The sequence below is a fragment of the Aulonocara stuartgranti genome (genome assembly GCF_965226115.1).
Source record: "Aulonocara stuartgranti genome assembly, chromosome: 2".
NCBI classification, from domain to species: Eukaryota; Metazoa; Chordata; class Actinopteri; order Cichliformes; family Cichlidae; genus Aulonocara; species Aulonocara stuartgranti.
This window is the reverse complement of record NC_138940.1, coordinates 33,865,722-33,886,864: the sequence shown is the minus strand read 5'-3', so window position 1 is coordinate 33,886,864 and position 21,143 is coordinate 33,865,722. Positions and strand designations below refer to the sequence as shown.

Genomic DNA, 21,143 nt, shown 5'->3' with positions numbered 1-21,143 from the left:
AAAACCAGAAGAACTTTCAAGAACTAGTATCTAGTAACAAATATCTTCCATAATCTACTATAACAGAAAAAAAGACCCAGAAAATCTTCAAAGCATTTTGTTCACATATGACTTTTAACTCCCCCCAGCTCATGTCATTCCCCGGGCAGAAGTCTACACCTTCACAATATCCATAGTTTCTGCTTCCAACAGACAGGAGGTGTGGAACACTTTACCCAATAGACAGGCCTCTTGGGTGGACAGCATGACGTCAGAACTGGGCCCAGATTCTGGATCCTGCTGCCAGCAGGTGAGATCATAGGAAACATCTGTACCAACATAGGCAGCTGACTGTTAACTAGTGTGGATGAAAATTGGCCGCCTCCTCCTCAGCTGTTCTCAGCTGAGCTCTCCTTTTCCAGTTTTGATCTGGTGTTTCTTACACAGAGATCAGGTCAACACGACAGGTCACAGTCCCACCCTTGTTTTGTTTAGTCTGCACCACCATGCAACTATATGTAATCTGTAATGTATAAATACAGCACTTGCTTATATCAGAATGTCATTAGTGTTAGTTGAAAAGGTTTGCATTCCTGTTAAGTGACACAGAGACAGAAAAAAATACAAGCATGGACATTGCCAACAGAAAGAGGAATATAAAGACGGGACTTGGCACTTCATGTTACATACTGCATATAGAATTTGGCACAATACATGTTTACATGTGCGAGCAGCCAGAGGTTTAAGTTCTCTCACCACTCAAGACTTGTTTTGCCTATATTTTCAAGTTTAACTCAAAAGCTCGTAAGCTCAATCTGTTAGCTCTGAGATATTAGTCTGTAAATCATCCACTAAGGCTCGGTTATAGATGAAACGCTTGGAGGTTGGACAAGTCAGTAAAGTATGGGCTGGAGCTCACATAATGATAAGGATGGACAATATATTTGAACTGAAGCTCTGATGGGTTCTTGAATGCAAACTAATTAACATCTATGATGCCTCCCGCCACAGCATATATACTGATGCTTGCCAGACCAGAGTTAACAAAATGAAGACAGTGGAGTGGAGCACTGAACAGCAGCACACAAGCACACAATTCAGCACTTTACAGAAGTGTGCCCAACACTTGTAGCCACAATTTTGTGATTATGTAACCTTCTATATAGTCATTTTTGTTTCAACAGCACAGTGCACTGTTTTAGATTACCAAGGCTTTTTTCCCCGTGCTAGCACTGCAATACAGAAGCTCCTCTGCCTGTGTTAAGATATAACGTTAACAAAACTATAGTAGAGCACATAGATGGCGCCGCAGGACTTTCATGCTAGCACAAGAATAAAACGGCATTTTGGCCGGGAGAAGAAAGTTAAGCAATGTGGTGCCATGCATGAGTACTCTTTGCTGATCTACATGCAGAGCAAATATATCTGGGAGACAAGCTATGCCTCCCTTGGCAGGGACCTTCATTGCACTGAGTGCACTGAAGAGATCAAAGGAGTCTGGAGACAAAGACAGGAGGCAATCTGTCACACCATACATCCATCCATGCGATGTAGGTCTCAACTCCAAGATTTATTCCGCAGATCAATACTATATCACACAGAAACTATTTTCTTTAATGAATGATCCGCAGTCAGACTTGGCAATCTTTTAGTCTCACTCGGTCCCTCTACTCTTTACAACTAATTACCACCACCTTCACATATGCATGGTTAATTTCAATCCCCATCGCCCTCACTGTAGCTACAACTGCACAAGTGAGTAATTTTTCCACAAGATTTATCTGGCCTTTGACCAATATGAATAATGTGAAGAAACTGAACAGCTGTACAGTGGGAGAGAGGCAAAGAAAGAACTAGAAATTCTTTGCAACACACATCTTTTTTTGTTATCATTTGATATACAATGATCAACAGCATGCTTCTCTTCTAAAACAATGGGCAGCAGGCCCTGCTAGTTCACCTGTTTTGACACTTTCCATTTAACATAGGTGCTTGTTGCAGATTCCTGTGGTTTTGTTAATGGCACCCTGAAGTGCATTTGATGCTGTGATTATGCTTACTTCAGTGCTACCAACCCATCACTTTTGCACCCATCACAAAAGCATATCCTCTAGGGTGTTATTACTAGTGCAAAATGAACACGCAAAAAGACCTTTAAAAAATCGTAAAGCAATAACTGAAATATATAGCAGGCTATTTAAACCTAAACCTTGTCTGCCTCTACATTAGCCCCAACATTTGTCAATACAAAACTGTTTTCTCAGCTCATTTACTGCGCATATGTGCAAAAACAACACAGCTGAAGGTAGAAACTCAGGAGCACACAGTTTATTAAGCGGGCCATGTCTGCTCGCTAAGATGATTCATTTGAACTGTTTTAGAGAATTAGAGGAATTGCTGTGTTCTAGATTTGTTGCAGAAAGCTGGAACGCTGAAGGGAACAAGAGAGCAGAGGGGATTTTAAAACATCCCAAGTTCAGATGCATGGCTTCACTCCGTATATCCCTCGACTGCACAAAGCTGGCCACCTCTGTGCAGACGCACAAAATGGTACAAGCTACCACTTACTGTCTGTCATGTAGTTCAGATGAAGTTATGTGCTTTAAGGTATATTACTGGCAGCTATACCAACTTCAGATTAACAGGTGGGCTAATTCAAAATCTGATCAAGGTGATCGGGGCTTGACATGCAACTGCTGCAATCTCGAAAATCAAAGGAGACCTAACAGGGCTCATTCTAAACTGATGAACACAAATCTGGTCTCCAATGATTTTTACAGCTTTAGTGACTTTAAAGAAATACCATATAACTCACAAATCACTTGAAATGAAATGAAAAAATGGCCAGAGGACAATCAGAAGTATTTTAGAAATTCAGCACATTAGGAAGTAAGAACAAAGAGAAACACGTCTACTGCTTTATTCTTATATTAAGTGAACTAACCCTCAGCATTGCAGGGGAGGCTCTGGTACCAATATTGTCCATATTTTTTGGCAGCAGCAATGTCGAGCTTTTTCAAATCCAAGACATGACCGTTACACGACCTAATCCATTAAACCTTGTTGAATGAATCACGCTTGCTGCATCTCCCTTGATCCATTAAATTTAATCTTACAACATGCATCACTGGACAACAAGGCTACCACCTTTCTTTTAATTCTTTTGGCTGCCCACAGTGAATAGACAGAAATGTATACACAACAGCCTAAGCAAAAGAAGCTGATAGAAAGTAAAGCAGGCATAACAGTGAGCTTTGTGATGTAGGTTCCCGTACCGACAGGGAACAACACCCACTTTTTCCTCTGAGATAGAAAGAGTTAGAAGGGGAGAGAAATAATAAGAAGGGAAGGGAGGAAGGAAGAGGGGGAGGGTGATAAAGTGAGAAACAGGAAAACAATCCTAAAGATAGAAAATCAGTCAGGAAAGTGAACACATGGCATTTGAGAGTGTAACTAGCAGCCAGGAGCATTAACTGCATTCTTGTCTGTTTGAGATGGAAGCGTACATGAGTATGCTGATGTGTAATCAGTCTGATGAGCCATGTTGTCTAATGGCAGGAGACAGTCAGCGCCAAGGGTTTAAGAGAAAAAAAAAAGAACTGGGAAAACTTCTGCTAGAGGAATTGCAAAAGCCTGATTGGGTTTCAGCTTTTAGTCCACCCTATTGTGGTTTTGCTTCACGCAAACTGGTGGCATAGGCACAGAGAGGGTGAGTGGAGAGGCAGTGAGTAGCAATCTGGAAAGCAGGATTTGAGATTTAGCACGGAGGGACTGATTCGAGTAAAGGTTGAAGAAAAACAACGCAAACTACTACAGACGTATGACCTGACAGGCACCTATCACATAACAGTAGTTACTTGTTAGTGCTGCAAAACACTTCAGCAGCCTAACAAGAAGCACATTTCCTCATGCTGTCAGCTGAGCTCAGCAGGATTATTAGAAGTCCAGGATAATGTTTGGCATTCAGCACTGCGTGAGATGAACGATATGTAGCGATACTTAAACACAATGTTGTCTGTGTATTTCATCCCAGTTTGTTGGGCTATTAATTTTGGGGCACAAGTTCCCTTCAGTGCTACGGTGGCAGAGATTGGATTTAGCTAAAATGAAAAAGTAAAGGCTTAATTTGTGTAAGTGTAGCACGCATATTGCTATCAAAGTATAGAGATTTAAAAAAGAAAAGAAATTCTATTAATGTTAAAAATGTTCTCTTAGCGAGAGTGCTACAAAAATGGCATTTAAAATAGGGGAAAAACTTATTTCAATCGGGTTCATTACTGGTTACCAGAGAGTTCCACAAAATTTTCAAAACAAATCAGGTTGATGTTTCTCGCTTGGATGAATCTCTATTGCTCTGAAAAGCACGAGGATGCAATAAGGACCCCTTGTTTATAGTCTATCATTCACCCCGGGACAAGATAAACTGCAAAAATCTCGAGCGTCTGTGTTTCATGGATACACTACAGCTCGCGAAATGAGCCTATAAAACCCTTTAAATAAACATAACCATAATACAAGACTCTCTGAAGCTGAATCACTCTAATAAACAGTATGCCATCATATGCGCAGCAGGGGTATCCAAACTAAAGCTCGGTTATCTTAAGCTCTGATGGGAGTTAGAGGCACTTTGGAGCACACTACGTAAATGCTTTATTTACCCATCTTTCCCCCTAAATTACCCTCGTAAGCAAAAAATGCCGTTTTAATCTAATGTTAGACCATCAATGAGTGCATACACTGCTGTTGCCTTAACTTGCCACATACACAAATCTGCACGTACAGTATATTATCAGATGGGGACACACGGACGTGGAAGCTTCTGAGAAAACCTGTCCCAGCACTAATGTCTAAGTTTGAGCATTATTACCAGCAGCCTACCTCAGACATGTTCGTGCGCGTATGGCTCGGTTCCATTCAAGAGAAAGCTTACACAAACGCGTAAAGAAAAATCCCATAGATGGCTGGGAAAAGCACCACCGGTTCCCGTTTCTATTTCCGGGCGCTTCTTTCTCCCCCGGCTTGTCTGAGCGTTCCCACAAACCTGAACCCCCACACAGATAGACCGAGTCAGACACCTCTGAGCGCGGAGGGGAGGGGTTTCAGACACCTACCAGCTTTACATGCCCACTTCTCTTTTCTTCTGTCATCTTGAGAGAAGCCCCGAAACGAAAGAAACACAGAAGGGTGGACAGGGAGGGGATGAGCCGAGCCGGGGTATTGAAGAGTACTCCTTCACGTCTGTTCCACAAAGCGCACAGCGCGGCGCAAAGCAAAAACACCAGTCCGGTGCCGTTCAGTCAGTGGGCTGCACCGCTCCGCTGGCGAGAGCTCCCAGGCAATTGGAATATTCAACTTTGGAAAAATGAGAGAGGGAAAGAGAGCGAGACAGAGAGAGAGGGAGAAAGAGAGATGGGAGGGAGGCAGACAATCACAGGAAAGCGGCTCCTCCTACTCGAACAATACAAAAAGCGAAAGGCAGCAGATAGAGGCTTCAGTGCGTTAAGCTGAACAGCTCTGGGCACCAGTAGTAACACGTCTAATAACTAACTGAGTGTGCGCTCCAACGGCAGACCACGCGTCACAGTTTTACACATTTTATTGGATAATCAGATCAAAGCTCGAGTGGGCAACAAACTGTCGATTCAAGAAGCAAACTTACCTGACCAGTAACAGTGGGTCATACATTCAGATCATACACGGGTAATGCACAAATGATGGCATTTTTATTTCCAGCCTGCACGACAACTGAATTAATGCCCACAATCGCGCTTCATTTTTTTTTTATATATTCTTGAAAATGATGCAACACCGAGTAATAAAAGCAGACCCCAGATATTAAATATCGCGCATCCTTCATTGTTATCAATAAGTAGCGCCAAGTTCGACTGCAAAAAGGCCCAAAGGCAGCAATTAGAATATTCATAGATTTCAAGTTGAGCAAAAGTGGTTCGCGAAAATGGATGTATCACACATTAATTTCCTGGATTAATTACAAGATTGTGTGTGTGTGTGTGATTGTGTGTGTGTGTGTGTGTGTGTGGGGGGGGGGGGGGGGTGTTTGTGAGGCCATCCCAAGAAAAGCCAGTGTTATAACGTGAGTAATACTCCTGCATCATGGTGTGTGTTTCGTGCTTAATTGCATATATCCCATATTGTTATTGCAGCATTGCTTTCGTATTTCTACATCATACACAAGGGAGAAGCACATGCCAAAAATATGCCAGACTATTGCTCTAACTTTGTTCCAAAGAGGTGGGTGTGCTGTCTGTGCCTGCAGGTGTGTGTTGTGCTGCTTTGTGTGTCTGTGGGCTTGGAAACAATGCAGAGGTTAAGAGGTTCTGCAGACCTTTCCAGCAGGCTGCTCTCTCCTATGTGGTTGCTTCCCTCTGCCAGCTATGTCCTGCACCTGTCTGACCTAACACTGCTTGTAATACCATTTCTTTCCTGTGTGCTGCTCTCTGCATTGTGTCCACACACACTGAGGTTGCCCTATAATGACAGGCACAGGCGAAAACAGAATAATGTAATACTGATGTAAATGTTATTCGGTGCTTTACAAAAGAGAACGCGAGAGAGAGAGACACTACACGCAAAGGATGCAGTGCTTTGAAAAGTTATTTCTACCACTGCAACTGTTTCTCATCTGATTAATGATTAAGACAATACCAACTTTTTTCCCCCAACTGTTATCAAAGGAAGCATGAAGCTAAGTAAGAAGCAACTAAGATTCAAGTCTTACAGTCAGATTTCTGAAATAGGAAAAAACATGTAACAGCTATCTTCCAGATTAACAGTACAGGGAAAAATCTGTAGCTTTACACAGCAGGAAGGCTGCTTTTGGTAAACAGTATCAGACAAGGTGTGGCCTGACAAGCAGGTGTGTTCTCTGACTGTCAACAAGTGATACCACAATGTGTGTAAGAGCAGGTTTGCTACCCGTCTGTCTACATTAACTATATCTACAAACACAGATGTCCAGCCTTTTCTTGTCTTAATAACAGCTTGCCCCAAAGCCTGTCCTTGTGTCCGCGTCTGGCCAGCGAGTGTCATTCAGCTCATGTGCTCTGCACTATAAGCCAGAGTCTATCCGTCTATCTTGGCTTGATTTTCAACAAGATACTGGATTGTCACAGTGGTGTCAAGGTCCAGGACTAGTCAATGCATATGTATTACTCATATTCATAATACTCCCTCCTGCTGTGTAGTTAAACACCGCCTTTCTGACACAGAATTTGACCGTAATACATAAGCGAGTCCACTTAAAGAAAGCTTTTTTCTGCATGCGGCCATATTTAGAGCATAGGATTGTCACCACGGATCAGATCTGGTCATAGTTTCTGTACAGTCTGTCAGATGATATCAGTCATAGGCCTGTTCTTGCTATAAGGACTGTAAGGTTGATATGAGGTCACTGATGCACACATGCCAACCTGAACCTCCCAACCGTCCCCACCCCTACTCCAACAGACACCTGCGCTTCTGGGGAAAAGATTCTATTTACTTTTATAAATGTGATTATTGCATAATTCCTTTTCACCCTTATCTAAATCCCCTGTATGGGTATATTTGAAATTCATTTTAAAAAAGAAAAAAAAAAAACTCTCTTGAGCACGTGGTTAGAGACAGCTACAAGTGAATATTAGTTTAATTCCCAGCAGAGGTATTTTGGATTTTAATAGGTCTTTTACCCTTTGAGCCTGACAGAATAGTTGGCTGATTGACTGCACAGACTAAGCCTGGATCCAGCCCCAGGCACCCATCAGTGCTGTCTTTGCTCACTGACCACGTAGACATCTAAATTTTGTGAGAGTGGCAGTCATCTGCACAGAAGGCAGCTTTAGCACTGAGTACTCTAAATGAACTCAGCAATTTGTGGGCTGGAAAGCACTAATGTACAGTTACTTAGAGTGTGTGTAAAGTTATTAATATTTTGTTACAAGCCATTCTCTTGTTTTTCCATGAGCCACTGAGCCTCACTTGCTATTATACCACACTCCCATGTGATTACGGAAACTGTATCAGCAAATATACAACCCCTAGTCCTTCACCAAATATAGATAGCTTGAGGTTGCTATTGCAGTCAGAACACATTTTCTTTGGTGCTTATTGTTGCACCTTTATGATTAGAAGTTTATAGTACATAGTCACATTTGGTCTCCCATGTGCTGCAGCCACCTCTATAACTGCTATGAATGGCATTCCATCGGGGCAAGCAAGGCAGCAGTACTTTCCTTGTGAAATTTAAAAACGGACATCATTTAAAACCAACCAAAGTGAAAGAGATTTGTTGCCTTACATCTCAAATAAATGTTTCTTCCCTAAAGCATTTCATGTTGTCTGTTTGCATCCATCCTTTAAATTACTTCCATCTTGTGGCCACAGTTATTGCCTCCTGAAGTTAGCTTGACTCCGAGCCATTAGACTTTATAGTTTTTGTCATTTTTATGGATGTGTCTGTGCCCCATTAACAAAAGCTGGAACTTTTCTAGTTGAGAGGCAAAATATTTATGTTTATCCTTAGCTGTTTGCATGCAAAATGTGGATGGTTTTAGGCAGAAGACTGACAGGTCACCAGCATACTAGACAAGTTGTCTCTGGCTCTGCTTTCACTGCTATAATCGGTGCATCATTGCACAAAACAGTAGCAAGTAAATCACTGAAATATACTGTGATTAATCAAGAAGTAAGTTTTTCTTACTATCCACATTGGCTAACATGAGTGATGTAGAAGAAATTGTCCCATGAAGAAACATTTAATAACCCCTTTAGCACATTAGCAATAAAAGCCTTAAATGGAGAGAGCAATCATCAACTTTTACCATGTCTGGTTTAATAAAAAAGTTGAACAGACAAGTGCAGGTTCTGCCATCATCAGATTGGCATCTATGAAAAATAACTTGTTGACTGAATTACCAGTTGTTTTGATAAAATGCCGTAAGTTTTCATTCGTATTTTTAGTCCCCCTGTAAAGAGTGAACCTGCCAGGAACGTGTGTGCAGTAAGGTGAATGTGTCCGGGGAGAGTGCTACAAGATGCAGAGAGGGTGTCAGCATATAGGAATACAAGACATCTGGTTCAGTTTATCTCTTTGATGCATGGTCTCTGCTTGCCTTTATGTAAAAATCACTAGATGCTACTGACTGCTATTCATATAACAGCCCCACCTCCACCTACCATCCACATGTGGGTTCTGAGTTTACTTACATATAGGAGGGAAGTTATTGATAACTTTACTGGATATGATTCTGAAATAAAATAGTAAAATGAAAATGACTCAAATACTAGAAATGAATGGCGATGTGGAGCACCTATGGCTATAGTCCTTATTGCAGTGGCCCGGGTGCCTTCAACCAACCCCCATCTCTCCCCATTTTCCTGGCTGCTTTACAATATCCTATCTAAAAAAAAAGGCCCAAATGCCTCATAAATATATTAAATACCAAGTACTTGAATGGAAAAAAAACTTAAATAAAGCAGTGTTTAATTTGAATAGAGCGGATTTTCTCAGAAAATGAAAATTTGTATGAAAAACAAAGTGCCAGTGACAGAATAAGGGCAGGCTAGATGACTGAGGCTGCCTTGGACAGTAAACACACCAACCACTGGAGACTTGGCCTCACTATTGTGCTGCCCTGGCCCATGCATGGGACTTATTGCATATCAAGTTACCATCAGCAGTAGAATTTAACAATGCCTGTGGTGTGTGCGCGTGTGTCTATGTGGGTGTATTGGTGTGTGTGTATGCATGTGCATCAGTTACATGCACACACTTCGAAGTGCACACTTGCATGACAAATCAGCAACACCCTCAAACAGTGTGTGTCCAGAGGAAATGCATCAGCTCTTCTCTTCCTTTCTCTTCCTTTTTCCACTCCCAGCACCACAGCTCATCAGGGACTTATTGTACAGCACCAGCCTGTCTGTGTACTGCAGCAACATGAAGTGATCAGGAGAAACACTCACTCACAGAGACATAAAAACCTTTGTTCCCTTCAAAACATGGGAATCTTTGTCCCAGTGCAGACAACTCTAGAGAGTGATGCAGTGTTATTAGCATTCTGTGCCCACATGAATTTCTTTCTGTTGGGGGTGTATAAATATACACACTGCGCAGTAGCCATAGCAGTTATTGAATTGTAATCATTACTTGGTTGATTACAATTCCCCACTCTAAGCCTAGTGAGGTATAGTATAGTACTGTGAATATTTTCAGGAAATTCTCTTTCACTTGACAACAAATGCATCAGTTCTCTTGCAATACTATGGCAACACTAACCTCATAACTCGAGTTAAAAATGGTTTCTTCTGGGCATCCTATTGCCAACTTAAAAATCAGACCAGCATAAACAGATCAATAAATACTCAGAGGGTATAAACAAATCAGTTGCTGGGTGTAGAATTGCGCCATCAGCTTTCCATTAGTCACGCCATCTCATATCTGATACTTTTTACTAATAGAGGCAGGCTGAAAATATTCAGTCTTCACCTTCACAGAGCTATCGCCAAGGATGCTGTTTTTCCTTAAGAAATGTAAAAACCTTTCAATCAGAGAGTTGGAGTTGTTTTGGGTTTCAAATGTCAGCACTTTATATTTGTGGAGGAGAGAGCATGAACCTCCCAGTTAAACACTGTATATAATTCTTCTGGTGATTTAGCCAAATGTTAATGGATATTGTTTACTGCCTCTACAAGTGCTGCCAAATCACATCCATTGAAAGTAGATATGCTGACTTAACGTAATTACGTTCCAGGAGCACTACCTCCTTTCATTTGATGTAAATATTGCAGATTTCACCCGTCTGAACTACAGCTGGTATGAGCAGACTAGATGTGAGCTAGCTGTGTAAAGTAAAATGAAAGCATACTGACCACTCACTAAAATATAATGCTGTGTCGCTTGAATTACAGCAGCTGTGTGTACATGTGTGTCTTTAGCCTCTGGCTCCACACCAAGACAATTTGGAGCGGAATACAGGCTGTTCCTGGACAGACAGCAAACTTAGGAGTGAATACGACTTTCTTGCAAACAACATAGATTGAGTGAAAGCAAACTAGCACATTCTTGACACGCTCTTTTAGTCGAGCATTAGGCCATTAGTGATTCACATGATACGCAATTCATCTTCAGTTGATGAAATCAAAGAGATACTACTGAGTAGAAAAAAAAGTAGTGTTTACTGTATAAAATTTGCAATGACACTAAATAGGCCTTTTATTTTAAATAGTTAAATAGTTGGTTATGGCCACTTACAACTATTTGTTATAATTATAGTGCTTAACTAGCTGTAGCTGAGTTTTTGGACTCCAATGCATAACCATTTGAGCTGAAAGTAAAACATTTCTGATTGAGAAAGACTGTAGCATGGAATAAAAAGCCCATATATACATTATAGGAGGTGACTGAACTAAAAAAGCCCTCTTTCTGTGTGAAATGAACATTAAAGCCAAAAGCAAGGAGTTTTACTGCCATTAATTGTCCACTATATTTAACAAAAATAGTAGTTAAGTTAAAGCTAAAAATAGAAAAAAACTACATTAAAAAAATATAATGTTAATCACAGTACCCGACAACTATCTTTTTGTAAGCCGTAGCAGGGTTTTATGACTGCACTGCTAACACTTAGCCAATTTCATCTGACGGGTTTCATATTAATATGGCTGTCTGAGACCTTTAAAGAGAATCCCGAGTCAAATCCAGCTTTAAAAATATGTTTCCCTAATGTCACATTGGTGTTCTTTGCTTGAGTAGCTGCTCAGTTCGGGAACATGCACCTCGTTGGCAGCTGTCAGAAACTGTAGGATCAAGGAAGCTGCTGTATTTTAATCTAATGATGCAACAAGTTGTTTTGGTTTAACATTATACTAGTAACGTGTTATTAGTACACTGTATCACAGTGATCCAAGTTTTTTTCCCCCCTACAGAAGACGACTTGTTCATGTTTGTTGTCATTAATGTCAAACAGAGTGCAACACAGATGCAGAAGGCATTAGCTCTTTGCTGTTAGTGGGTCCCAAATTCCCCTTTTTATATTACTCGGGTGCTGATGTCTGTCGCAGAGCCATCAATATTATGCATTTTACTTTGTGGTGACCTAGTGGAGCATAGAAAAGACTTGACAAACAAGGGAGAAAGTAAGATGTGAGATTTTTATGAGTATAATACCGGATTATTTCACACCAAACATTACTGTATTATTGCCTGCATTTTTCTTCCATTTGAAATAAAAAGTCCTCTCAGATTAATAAAAATTATTTATAGTTTTAAAATGTGAATTTATGATTTGGTCTTTTCAGTTGCTCATACTTTAGTTAAGCGTCTGTACTTAGAAACATTATACATTTAGGCATTTATATTTATATTTATAAAGGCCCAGTCAATTTAAAAGAAAAAAATGTTTTTTTGTTTTGTTTTTGAGGCATTTTCATTACATGTCCCTACATGTCTTATAACAAATCTTTAAAGAATGCCAAACTGAAGCATTTCGTAACTTTTATCAGTAACATATCTCATCAGATATGTTAAAAAAAAAAAAAAAGTATGCCACGTCTCCTGGGTGATCCAGATGTTCTTCAGATAGGATACGATTGATCCTGTAACAAAAACCTTATGCTTCCTGTATAAGACTGATTGGTAAATCCTTTTATATATTATTTAAGTAGTTGCCACAATACATTTCCCCCCCAGTTTGGATAATTCTATTGTACAAAAATCAAGTGGTTCTCCATCTTCTTCATCTTCATCCGCTTGGTCCGGGGCCGGGTCGCGGGGGCAGCAGCCTAAGCAAAGAGGCCCAGACCTCCCTCTCCCCAGCCACCTCCTCCAGCTTATCCGGGGGAATACCAAGGCGTTCCCAGGCCAGCTGAGAGATATAATCTCTCCAGCGTGTCCTGGGTCTGCCCCGGGGCCTCCTCCCGGTGGGACATGCCTGGAACACCTCACCCAGGAGGCGCCCAGGGGGCATCCTTGTCAGATGCCCGAACCACCTCAGCTGGCTCCTTTCGATGTGGAGCAGCAGCTGCTCTACTCTGAGCCCCTCCCGGATGGCCGAACTTCTCACCCTATCTCTAAGGGAGAGGCCAGCCACCCTTCGGAGGAAGCTCATTTCTGCCGCTTGTATCCGCGATCTCGTTCTTTCGGTCACTACCCACAGCTCGTGGCCATAGGTGAGGGTAGGGACGTAGATCGACCGGTAAATTGAGAGCTTCACTTTTACACTCAGCTCCCTCTTCACCATGACGGACCGGTGCAGCGTCCGCATTACTGCAGCTGCAGCCCCAATCCGTCTGTCGATCTCCGGCTCCCTTCTCCCATCACTCGCGAACAAGACCCCGACATTACTTGAACTCCTCCACTTGGGGCAGGAACTCATCCCCGACCCAGAGTGGGCACTCCACCCTTTTCCGGCTGAGAACCATGGCCTCAGATTTGGAGGTGCTGATCCTCATTCCCGCTGCTTCACACTCGGCTGCGAACCGTTCCAGTGCGAGCTGGAGGCCCTCACCCGATGAAGCCAACAGAACCACATCATCTGCAAAAATCAGAGATGAGATTCTGAGGCCACCAAAGCGAAAGCCCTCCGCCACTTGGCTGCGCCTAGAAATCCTGTCCATAAAAATTATGAACAGAACCGGAGACAAAGGGCAGCCCTGGCGGAGCCCATCACCCACCAGGAACGAGTCCGACTTATTGCCGGCAATGCGAACCAAGCTCTTGCAACGGTTGTATAGGGATCGAATGGCCCGTAGCAATGGGCCAGACACCCCATATTCCCGCAACACCTCCCACAGGACACCCCGAGGGACACGGTCGAATGCCTTCTCCAAGTCCACAAAACACATGTAGACTGGTTGGGCAAACTCCCATGCACCCTCAAGTATCCTGGAGAGGATAAAGAGCTGGTCCAGTGTTCCGCGACCAGGACGAAAACCGCATTGTTCCTCCTGTATCCGAGGTTCGACTAACGGACAAACTCTCCTTTCCAGCACCCTGGCATAGACTTTCCCAGGGAGGCTGAGGAGTGTGATCCCCCTGTAGTTGGAACACGCCCTCCGGTCCCCTTTCTTAAAGATGGGGACCACCACCCCGGTCTGCCAGTCCACAGGTACTGCCCCTGATCTCCACGCAACATTGCAGAGGCGTGTCAACCAGGACAGCCCTACAACGTCCAGAGCCTTCAGGAACTCGGGGCGGACCTCGTCAACACCAGGGGCTCTGCCACCAAGGAGTTGTGGTTCTCTCATTCTTAAATTAGGAAGTGATGTGACGGGAAGATGCACTGAGGACCCTATTAAATGACAGGTGACTGACAGACTGACATGGGATCATTCTTTGTACAAAAATCAAATACAGCTGTGCAGGGATTTAAACCTCACTGGTACAGAGTAAATAACATTACTGATGATTAGTTAACAATGTATATCCGCATCAATACTGCAGCAAAAGGAAGGCGTATAAAGAGGGGAGGATAGAGCCCGAGAGGAACGACTGGAGACATGAAAAGCAAAAACACGAAGGAGGGATAAGAAGAAATATGGGTCAGACCGAGAAAGACAGGGAAGGCTCAATGTAAATCAGAATGTGTAAACATGTACAGGCCTAATCTCATTATCCCTCATCCTCCTGGGCCTGTGATCAGATGCTTGATTAAAGCAGGAGATGAAAGAAGAGAGGTAGAGGACAGAGATGGAGGTAGGTGGGAAGGAAAGAAAATACGGGATGCCTAAAACAGACCGAGTATCCTTTGGAGAAGAAATAAATTGCAAATCGCACTGTTTTGAGTTACAATAAATATAAAACAAATATAAAGACTGCAGTAAAGATTGCAGTGTGTAGTATGCATTAAAAGCAGTGTAGCATTTACTGACACAAAGGAAGGCATTTTCAGGTGACCTGAAAAAAAAATTAGCTGTATATTAAAGCAAATGATGCTGCATTACGTGGCATTTGAGGGTAATATATCAGAATTACTACATATGTGTGGACTAAATGATTTTTTAAAAGAAAATTTGTAAAATTGTGGCCATTGTTAACAGAGTAAATGGAGTATGACCATAAAAACATCTTAAAATTTTCAGCATTAATGTTAAAAAAGACATCTATATAAACAAATAATGTTGAAAAGTGTTGTTATTGCTTGATTTGCTAGAGAAGATAGCCAGAGATAATGTTTACACCCAATTCATGACTGATCCTGCATTCATCCTTTTTTATAATTAATGACTGTCCTCTAAATGGTTATACAGTAGGTCTTAAGGCCTGTTACAGTCTCCATGTTTGAGAAACTATGCGACTCTGAGTTCCGATTGCTGCAGATTTTGTCATCAGATGGTGAGTGCGAGGCTCAGTGCGGGCATTCGCATGCCTGCCAAGTTTTTGCAACTACGCAAACATGCCTGTTTATACACTACACTGCACTACAACACACCCACTACACAATCAGGCATACAGGAATTACTTGTACATAGTGTCTACTATTGCTGTCTTCACCTTTGTCGGCAAAAGAGTATAATCCCTGTTTAGAACAAAAGCAATTCCCCTCAGTAACTGTGAAGTAAACTCTATGAGGAAATATAATATAATATAAATATAGTTCCACTACGACTCTAAAAAATGCAGGTGTAGTAGTGGAAAGGAAATCCCCGACAACCACTAGACTTTTTTTTATTCCTATTCCACACTCACTTTCAGTATTGCCTAATTTTTAGCTAAGCAGCAAATGATTTAATTGCTTTCTAAAGATTTTGTGTGTGTGTTTCCAAAGATCATAAACTGTGATGTGTGCGTACTGGGGTACTTTTTAGTTACGTGAGCAGAAATCAACACATAGTTTGTATCCTGAGAAAAAACCCAAACCAAATCCTTTCTCTCTAGCAGATAATTTCCTTTTTTTTATTAAACTTTTTTTTAAATTTAAAAGGCAATATTAATATTAAAATTAAACGGGTATTATGTGTTACAAGGGCTATATCCAACACAGTGTTATTTTTCAGTAAAATTACTAGAAACCTTTGCAAGAGCACAGCCCATTTAAATTTAATTCCAGTGAACCATTAAAACTGCATTTACAATTCAGACATTCTCCCGCAGAGAGTTCACCTTCACACACACACACACACACACACACACGTTTATAAATGAGTAGAAAATTTATTTAAAAAAATAAATAATCAAGTGCTCTGAGTTATTGAATGTGGGCCAGTAAGCTAGTGGCATTTCACACTTGAAATACTTCCTCATTCTGTTAGAGCAGACACCATGAAATAGCCTATAAAGGTGTTGTCAAAACAGAGTCTAACCTGCTCTTAAACTGCATGCAGTGCTGTTACAGTAACTCTAGACACATCAAATGACAACTTAATTTCAGGTGTGGGCAAAGATTTCTTGAGCACTGTTCATCTGGGCCGCCCTTAAGTAGCTTTCCTTCCCATCTTCTTTTTGCCTGGCTTGCTTTGAAATGCTGATACCATCCTCAACTTTTCCACTTATTCAACCTTTTTCTTTCCTGCTGATTTTCTGATCCATTTTCGTCTTCACACCTCATCATCCAATTCAAGCCAAGATCCCCACACTTCTCCTTTTCCTTTTCCCCCCTACCCTCATCCCTTCTTCGCTCGGTGGACCAGCACAGCTCTTCATTAAAACAGATGTCAGGCATCTGTCAACATCCAGGCCAGTCTTGGCATGATTGATTTTTGGCCCACCTGCGTCTTTCGTAATGACCAACTGTCAGTTGTTTTACTGCCCGCACTGCCTTGCCTTAGTATTGCCTGTCACTGAGGCTAAATCTCTCAGCCCAGACCCACAGGGCATTATCTATTTGTCCTCAGATAAAATTTATGTAGGTACACCAAAGAACCAGCCTCTTTCCTACAATCACATTGTCTTTAAGGATGGTTATATCTGGGACATAAATCGCTTGCATTCTGTCAGTAAACCTAATATACGGCATACTTTAAGTTTCAATTATTTTGAAACAATGAGTTTTTGGACAGAAGCTTATAAATGTTTGGGCTTGCAATGTGTGTTCAGACGCTGAGGCTTCAGACGGTCTAGAGCAGAATGAAATGGCGACACAATAGAGCACTGACAAGACACATTTTCTGTGTGGCAACATATTCTCCTTTTTAACTTTCATGCTTTTAATTTTTTATTTGAAAATTCATTTACCCACTCGAGTTCTTAAGGAGGCAGACAGCTAAATAAATAAATTACATTTTTTAAAAACCACAAACAATTACCCCAATAAACAACCGGTGATAGATTTAGGCAATTCATAACAGCTGTTATTTCTGTCCAGTTGTATTACAGTAGTTGTACACAGCTGAATATCTCTGGACTGCAGAATATGTATAGCGAAGTTGCTGACAAGTGAACTTTAAATAAATAAGAGGGACAAGTTTGAAGATCTAATGTTTTTACGATGTAACTATAGCTTTATAGTTCATCCAGCATGAAAAGTGTGCTTGCTCAAGTACATAGCATGGAGCTGAGCAATAGGCTGATAGCTAAGACTGATGTCAACATTATACGGTGCTGCAGTACAATATAATTAGGTATTATTCCAGAGGAAAACGGCTTAATTTTGCCTTCATAAACTAGTTTTCCTAATTTGAGAACTATTTTCTATACACATTTAAACTCTACTGCATCCTTCGAGTCGATGTGAGAAAGAGCAAGATTTCTTATACTGTAGCAAACCCATAAAACAAAGTCCAAACTAATCAATCAGGGCACAAATCTCAACTTGAACAGTAAATTTGATCAAGACATTTAAATTTGACCTTGCGGGAATTTGTTTCGGGCACAAGATGTAACTTCTTGAGTTGAGTTCAGACTTCAGTGTGACTCCAAAACATCAGATGATGAAAAACATGTCAGGAAACCTTATAAAAAAGCTTCATGTCCTGTGGCAGCGTCCAGACTGAGTGAAGATGTATAACAGCAGCTTCAAACTAGAGACAGAGTAAAAGAAGGGGCGCATCACTTCCTCTAGCTGTACTCACCTGGATGTCAAGCTTTTTTGATGATGTACAGAAACAATGTACAGCTTCCACATCTGGAACCCAGGCAAGTCTGAGGATTCTACTCTCTATTTATCGTTTCGTCACCCTTTTCCTCTTCTTCCCTTCCTTTCGTTCCCTTCTTGCTTTCTTAATCTCCTCTCCTTGCCCTCTTTCTTTCCATCTGCCTGGCAGGAGCAACTCAGAGTCCATGGAGAGCAGGGATGCAGCAGAAGGCATCTTTGAAAGAGAGCTCTGGCTACAGACCTTTCATCTAGTGCTATACCTGGCCAAGGCAGGCTGCAGGGTACCTTGGCTGTCAGAAGACATACACTCGATGAGGGAGGGCGGATGAGACAAGAGGAAAGGGAGAGGAATAAATGTAATGGAAGAGAAACAGGCAAGCAAAGTCTAAAAAGAAAAAAAAAATGTAGTTTTAATAGTATATTTATGATTTTGTCAAGCCCGCAAACATGAGAACGAAATAAGGATGAGTGAGGAATAGACATCAGAGGAAAAATGGGGAGAGCAGACAAGAGGGACTCAAAAGTAGAGCAGAATGATGAGAGACTGGACTCCTGCGGTTCAAACATCTCACCCAAATTTCGTTCTTTCACCTGAAAGTCAAAACCACTGAAAGTGCTTTTATTTGACTTTTGAATATTACTGTAATCACAGGCTCTTATTTCACTAAAAATATCAAAATGTAATAAATAAAATCGAATAACCTTATGAGATGTGTTAATTGGGGTTATTAATGCAGTAGCAGTTGGATCAGTTTTTAAATGTTAGGTATATGGTGCTGTGTAAAAATCTACATAATAACCAGCCAACCAAAGAAATAGTGTGCTAGGTGGATGGAGAGACGACAAAGGAGGAAACAGGCAGCTATTAAATGCTCCAGGGAGACTAGCCAGGTACTTCCAGTTGAACTGATTAACTCCGCCTACCAGGAAGCTACAAGGCAACACAGAGGGACAAACTGGGGGAAACATACTGCAGACCCAGCCAGGGCAGAGCGCCGTCACAGTGAGTTAAAGGTTGAAAGTTGATAGAGGTGTAAACACTATGTCAGAGTAAGGGACTGCACTGAAATGACTGCTGTTCATTCAGAACCTAGACTCTGTGCTGAACAGACCATCACACATTTGGCACTGTTATGGTCTACATTATTTCAGCCTGCCACTGCTTGGCCTCTTGCATCTGCTGCAGAGTATGTCTCCTTGACAGGCAAAGACTGAGTGCTTAGAGAGTGTGTTACCACGACAGGAGGCAAGTGGGGAGAAGGGTAGTTAATGTGTGTGTGCTTTTGAGAGCTTATGTGTGTAAAATTCTTCTAAAAACAGGCTGCATGTTTCTTTTGGTAAGGCACATAATAACTCAAAAGCCTTCCTTTGACAGCAACTGTCTATAGCCGTGAAAGACCGTGAGTTTGACAAATGGATTCTCTTATAGCCGTCTACCTGGTTCTGCATGGGGAAATCAGACAAGAATGCTGCAAGGCAGCACTGTCCTTAGTCCTAAATGCCATGTCTGGGAACACAGACGAGGATCATTACTGAGCTGGACCGTGTAGTTAAAGCTGAGAAAATGTCGTTTACCTCAGACATAGCCAGCCCTCTCAATTGTCTGTATCAAAGAGGAGAAAATGGAAATGTGTCTTTTAAGTCAGAAGGTATTTAAAGTGTAATCTGTTCTTGAGAGGTCATCATTAAACAAACAGTGTTTGCCGACAGAAAAAAGTCTGGCTTTCCATACTTTTTATCTCTCTGTTCCTCCTCCCCTTTGTATCAAAGACAACCTTGGACAGGATCATATTAAATGCTTCACATCAAACGACAGGGTAACCATGGAAGCCAATCTGTTTCATAAGTAAAAAAAAAATCCTTACAGAAGCAGATTTTTTGTGTTTGCACCACTCTGTGAAGCCTTACAAGCCTAAGGACAGCAATAAATAAACATTTTAAGTGAAAATTTGTGCTCAACCAACAATGTTCTATAATCTTTCCAACTGATGGAGAAAAAGGGTCTATATCAAAATACCTGTGATTCCTGAGATGTAAAGCTTTTGTTTGCAATGGAAATACAGAGATTTTCTGAAAATACAAATCTTTTGACATATTCTTTTACACAAAGCAGCTCTTCTTTTTTTTTTTACAATGAATTATTAAAGAAAAGCCTGTAAAATGAAACTGAAAAATTCATTAAAGACAAATCTTGCTACTGGTGCAAAAAACCTCTCATATCCCTCCCTTTAAAACTATTCTTCAACACCAGCGTGGGAGAACTGCATTTCCACTTAAACTGTGTATAATGAAATTAAGATGCTTCACCATTCCAAACACTAGAGAATTTTATAAATGCAGTATTAATCCACCGGGGGAAGTTATGTGCTGTTAGCTGCTTTTGTCATGAGAATATGCGCTAGGGAAACCCAGTCGACCGGTTTTAAATTACTTGAGTCTGAGGAGGGAATCTAACAAGGCCCCAGACTTCAGCTCCAGTCCAACAAGTGCATTATGTTTTCACTTGGTGGGGGGGCTGAGATGGCTGCCAGGCTGCCAGGCTCTCGGGCAGGGTGGCAGCTTAACAAGGAAAACCATTTAAGACATGAATGAACACATCCTCTGAAAACACATGTCAGCTTTAGCCAGTATTTTGAGTCAGCATGGCTTCTCTATTGTGTGTTTGATTCTTAATAATGACCTCGGTGTCACTTCTCTCTCTTTTAAATCCTCTACCTGAGCAAACCTAGAAGGAGAGAACAGGCGCTCAACAGCTGAAAAGAATGTCTAATGCTGTTATGAAAACATAACACAGCACTCACTTCTTATAGGTCAAAGTGAAGTTGAGGTAACGGTTCTTCGACAGAAAAGACAGAAAGGTAAGAATAAAGGCAAGGGCTTTAATAAACAGATAATTGCCTACGGATTCCTAGCACTTGGCTAGAATGACAGAGAGCTGCTGACAGAGATGTGGGTTCGGGTTGGCGAGTGAGAATCACGAGAAAAGATCTTGGATAGTGGAGTTAAAAATAGAGCATGAAGTGGAGGAGGGAGAGGAAGCGGGGAGGGGGACGTACCTGTGGGCTTGGAGGCAGCCTAGTTAGCAATGAGCAGCACCACTGTGGACGTTGATGGGCTTGAGGAGACAAAGAGCAGGGG

At 41.5% G+C, this 21,143-nt stretch overlaps 1 protein-coding gene across 8 annotated transcripts in view; it reads right to left on the bottom strand.

Moving 5' to 3' along the window:
- The window catches only part of mid2 (midline 2), a 165,281-nt gene that overhangs the window by 105,636 nt on the left and 38,502 nt on the right, over positions 1-21,143 (bottom strand). For 2 of the 8 annotated variants that reach the window (XM_082505666.1, XM_082505667.1), the window contains one exon: positions 21,062-21,120. The exons of 2 other annotated variants lie outside the window; for them this stretch is intronic. The gene's annotated coding sequence lies outside the window, so the exon portion shown is untranslated. Of the gene's footprint in view, positions 1-4,857; positions 5,051-5,090; positions 5,542-5,638; positions 5,729-21,061; positions 21,121-21,143 lie in introns of those variants that run through there. 4 more of the 8 variants (XM_082505668.1, XM_082505662.1, XM_082505669.1 and 1 more) reach the window with 4 other exon arrangements.